We start from the raw sequence: 5,095 nt of genomic DNA, 5'->3' as shown, positions 1-5,095 counted from the left end.
TCTTCTTCTTCTTCTTCTTTTTCCTTTCATGCCAGTCTTAGTGATGAAGGCTTGATGATTCCATGCTTCCCCCTAAAGAAAAAGAAAAAGCAATAAAAAGAGAAAGAAAAGTGTGGCTGTCTAGTCAGCTCTAAACCCCACAAGTCTGAATTTAAGGCTCCTATGGCAGCCACGGACTGTGAACAAACTGGTGCCATTTTGCTCAGTCAGTTTAACTGTGGGTTTCAGGTGGAAGAAGAGAAGACTATAGACACTATATTGTTAGGATCTATTCTTCAGAACAAATTTCCTAGAGGTCTCCTTTCAGAAAAGCTATTTATATGGGTTAATATTTTTATCTGTCGGTCCCCATGCTGGAAAGATTGTATTCATATACACAGGTCACTAATGGACTTTCCAATGTGAACTGCAAAGAACCCTGAATACACAATCCCAAATTCCCCAAGCCACTATACTATTTGTTTAAGACCCACTTTTGCCAGCAGCTTTGCACAGTGTGTCCATTTTTCTTTGTGTGACGTTTGCACGTAAGTGCTCAAACCGTTCGAGATTCCCATTTCTCCAGGCCTCTTCCACCCTGCTGTCCCCCAGGGCTGTGTGGCTCCTCAGAGGAGGTTTTGTCAGGGTTCTCCAAGGAGGACTTATTTACATGRGGAAGTTGCCTGGAATATCTATTGCAGTCTCTCCTCCTGTGCAAATGCCCTGATTTCAGTATGAATAACCTTTTTTTTCAAATGAGCTTAATCTTTAAAGAACCATCGGGAAAGTGCTGTGGTTATTAATCAGTAATAGTAGAAGTCTTAGTAGCACTGGTTATAATGCTCATGTTATTGCAGTAGGACCCTAGGGTGCTYGGAGCTGCACAAACAACATATTAARGCACGCCGTACCACAAGGGCTGTCCTGCACCCAACCCATTCATTAAGTTTTCTTGAAAACAGTGCCAGGAGGACACGCATTGAGTCTCTATGTCGTTCATGAGAGCTGTTTGTCAGCTGTGCTCTCAAGGGTGTGACAGAGGTGCCAGACACACACACATCCACATGAGGAGATGGCTCCCAGGCATCCTTCTGGTTACCGCTGTAGAGGTGTTCCTTGCAAAGCCTGAATCCTCCTKCACATGCCATGGACATGAAGAACAGATCCTTCTTTTTCCCTTTGCAATGGCCATATTTCAAGGCTGTTATCCTGCACTGTCTGGTCTTCTTTTCTCTAGACTCAGTAGCCTCAGTTTGTTCAATGCAACCTGCAGAAGGAACTGGAAGTGCAGGGGAACAGAAACAAGTATCCTGGGCTGAAGCRGGAGTTAGCAGGTGGGATACAGAGCAAGGAACCAGGAGAAGGATGATGAGAAAGATGCTGGACTAACCAYAGGCGTATAAGGATTAATTCAGGAAGTGCTTAGGGGACTTTAAAACCACCCCAASCCTTTAATCTGGGACACTTTCTTGTGTAGACAAGCCCACAGGGCCAGAAATGCCAAAACATTTCAGCATGTGTTTAAATCCTCCTAATCTCTATGTGACACATTGTGCTCCAAGTGCTTTGCTGGATCAGGAACGTCATTGCTGAAATATTGAAGGTCTTTTGTCTCCTGCTTCTCACGCAAACATCTGGGCCTGGGTTTGGCTGGTTGCAGTGGCAAAGCCTGGATGCCCTTTGGGYGTGTGGGGAGTGAGCTGCTGTCTTGGTGGGCAAACGGAGTTTTACTTCACAGGCGCCGAGTGCTGGACCAGGGGGTCTGAATCTAAAAGCTTAGCAATCATTAGGATTCTTGGTGCTTCTGTAGGCCAGAATAATTACCATTTTCATCAGTAGGAGATAACATTTTCCATGGGGTTTTCATGAAAGAGAAGTGGCTGCATTAATGTGACAATAAATAAATCAGAGCTGGGACTTTACAAAAGCATTTAAGACAGTCAGCTGAACAAGCCCCCTGGGAAGTAAATGGCTGTTGAGCAAATAACCCTCTTCAGAGCTGAGCCTGCAAAGACACTCTGTCTATGCAAGGAATGAATGTAGCCACCCACTACTAGAATTGGAGACAGTGGAACAGTATTTTCTGGATTGCATTCCTTAATTGATCTAATTATTAGACTAAAAAAAAATTGGAAAATCAAATTGTGAATCTTTAAAAATATTTTGGKGGGCAGTAAAAAGAAATTAGCAAGTCACAATGGTACTGGAAAATATGGATTTACTGTCGTAGGTATAACTTACTGTAAATAAAACTTGAACCCATCCAAATCTGCCAGCCAGTCCTTGCTGGGGCATACAGAGCTGAGACATCAATCTTCAGAGCAACCTTAGGCAACGCAGGGGAGCCTCACTTCACCCGGACTGCGGTTGCACCTGCCTACATCCTCAAACGTTAAGTTTCCTCAGAGGTGAGTGGGGAAGAGTTCTGGATCCCCCCTGCTAAAATCCTAATTATGTGGCAGACTGATCTCACCAGACTCACGCTGCATAAACCATACACTGCCATTTTGATAGGGACACTATTTAGATGCAGAGGAGCTCAACTGGACTTGAACCAACAGTACTGGTGCAAAAAAGGCATATTCCATTACCAATGCCCTAGGCCCACCCATGCTGCCTTTGGGAGTGTTATTTATCATTCATTTTTACGCATGTGTCTCTTCACTGTCTCTTCTTCTTCCATCCCTCACCCAAAGAAAGAAGACCCTCCATGGATGACTCACGATAACATTAAACATATGCAGAACCAGGACCCGAGTATAAACTCTCCTAGAGAAGGGGAGCATGTTCCTTTATTTAAAAATCTCTGAAGCACTGTGCCAAGTCGGGGCACTCTGCAAATATTTATTAATATGACATAGTTATGTATACTGTGGGGTGTGGTATTACGGTTTTATCAGTGAGTTTCGAGATGCTGTGTGCTATGAATGAGCTATGCAAGTCATCACACAGGCGGGAGGAGGGGGTGAGGATAACACTCTGCCCAACGTTAGGGTATGTTCTGCATGGGACATTAAAAAGAGCCATTTACAAATGTTCTACGGAGGTTTTAACTATTTCGCTGGCACTGGYTGTTGGAAGGTGTTTGGGTATGTGACAGGATGCCATTCCTCCATTTATGTGAGTATACTGGCAATCCTCAGACGTGGGCTCCAGGCTCTATCTTTAAGTATAAATAACATGGGCTAGCAACTATTTAGTGGCCTATCACAACCGGCTCAGCACGGCTGGGGTATACAAAGCCTCTCTTACCCATAGCAGGGTCAGCATATCCACACTCTATATTGGGAAACATCTCCGAGCCTTATATCCCTCAAGCCCTGCCCAGACTTTGGAGAATGTTTTCTGGCAAGCAATGCCAATTAACAATAAATTATAGATGAGTGACCCAGTTTGTGCCCTTGTAGTTACTAATTTAGGCAAACACAGGCTTTTTACTGGGCCTCTAGGATTCTATTTCAAGCACCGAGGGGGTCTATTTTTAATGTTCCTCCACCTATTAAAAAAGCCTACATGAGCAAATTGGGTTTAAATATTCACCCAAATGTTTTGTCTTCTGATGGAGAGAACAACGAGAGTTAGATGTTAAAACCTTCTGCAAAATGCTGGAAAGCARGACCGTAGATGAAAGGAAGAACTCAGTCCTTGAGATTGCTTCAAATTAAAAGCAAGAATAATAAAAATACTCAAGGAATCTTCTCTCTAGCCTGCAACGTAGCAAGGTTTGATGCTCCTGAGGGACAGCCAAGTGAGGCAGAAGATCAGGGACTCTTCCTCAGCCMCTTGTGTAGCATCCGGACCAGGCAACAGTGGACAGATCCCATAAAGACCATATGTGAACTGCTTGGTGCCTAACACAGAGATATTTTTGTGCACTAATATTCAGTTTGCCTGCCTGGAAGAAGCAGGATTTGGAGCTGTACCCTCAACTCACCTTCCCCAAATTTTGATAGCATTTGTCTTCTTCACCTCATCTTTAGTATCATCACTCACAAGCTACACTGCAGGAGCGCAGGATAGCCCTAGTGAGAAAACAGTCCTATATTGCCCTTGGTGCTGGAAAAATACATAACAAAACCAAACTTTTTTTCCCTAGAGCTCCCACAAGAAAGAGCACAGTGAAAGTGGGAGTGGAGGAAYATAAAGGAACAAGAAGACTGCAGTTATTCACCAAAGCTTTTGCATCCAGAAAAGCCTGTGTAGCACTTTTGCTGATGTATCCTGACATCAGGAGATGGTTTCAACCCCTGTCTGCACCACAAATGGTGACGTTGGGAAAGCATATAGTTTCTCTGTGCCTCAGTTTACCCAGACTGGCAATAATTTCTCTATCTAGAGGAAAAGAAGGGCAACAAATGCAATCATTGTATTTTGCATTTAGCAATTAGCTGTTAAATCAAACTCCTGCACAGATGCTGGCAGTTTTTTTATTTATTTTTTTTTATTTTTTTTTATTACCAGCCGAGATGTTGTGCCATCCCCACATCAGACAGAGCGCTCTGCATCCAGAGAATCTGGGAAAGGCAGGAATGGATCTTAAAAAGATGGTCCCCAGGAGGATCCCCCACTGTGCCTGCTGGTTGGGAGGACTTGCAACCCTCCAGCACACTTCTTCCTTGTTCCAGAGCACAGTGGAGGCCAGCTCCTTTCTCCTATGCACCACTACCTCATATCCCTCAAATCCCATCACCAGCCAGGGGAAAACCAAAGGCAGAGTCTCTTGACCCTCATGCCATTTGGATGGAGACCATGCATGCACAATCTTGCAGCTGGGGGACCAAGCAGAGCATGCTTCTCCCCCAAATCGAAGGTCCCACCCCTGCCCCAAATGCTGCCTTGTAAAAGCTTCCATCCTAATAAAAACCAGCTGTCAACTCCTCTCTCCAAAGCTGACAGGGTGCATGATCCCTTCAGGGTGGGGTAGCTCTTTCTCTTCCATACAAAGAAATCCAGTAACCCCACCCTTGCCGAGGTGCGGGACTGGGAGGCCTCCTCGCAGGGGGCTTAGCGATGGATGAGTAATCAAAAACAGAGATTTGTGGAAGTGGAGAGATGGAGACCAACTGGAAGGGACAAAACGCCTCAATAACCTTTCTGGAATAGGAGGAGCAATGTA

The sequence above is a fragment of the Rhea americana genome, unplaced genomic scaffold (assembly GCF_003343005.1).
Source record: "Rhea americana isolate MKP2758 unplaced genomic scaffold, rheAme1 scaffold_165, whole genome shotgun sequence".
Taxonomy (NCBI): domain Eukaryota; kingdom Metazoa; phylum Chordata; class Aves; order Rheiformes; family Rheidae; genus Rhea; species Rhea americana.
Note: the sequence above shows the minus strand (reverse complement) of the source record.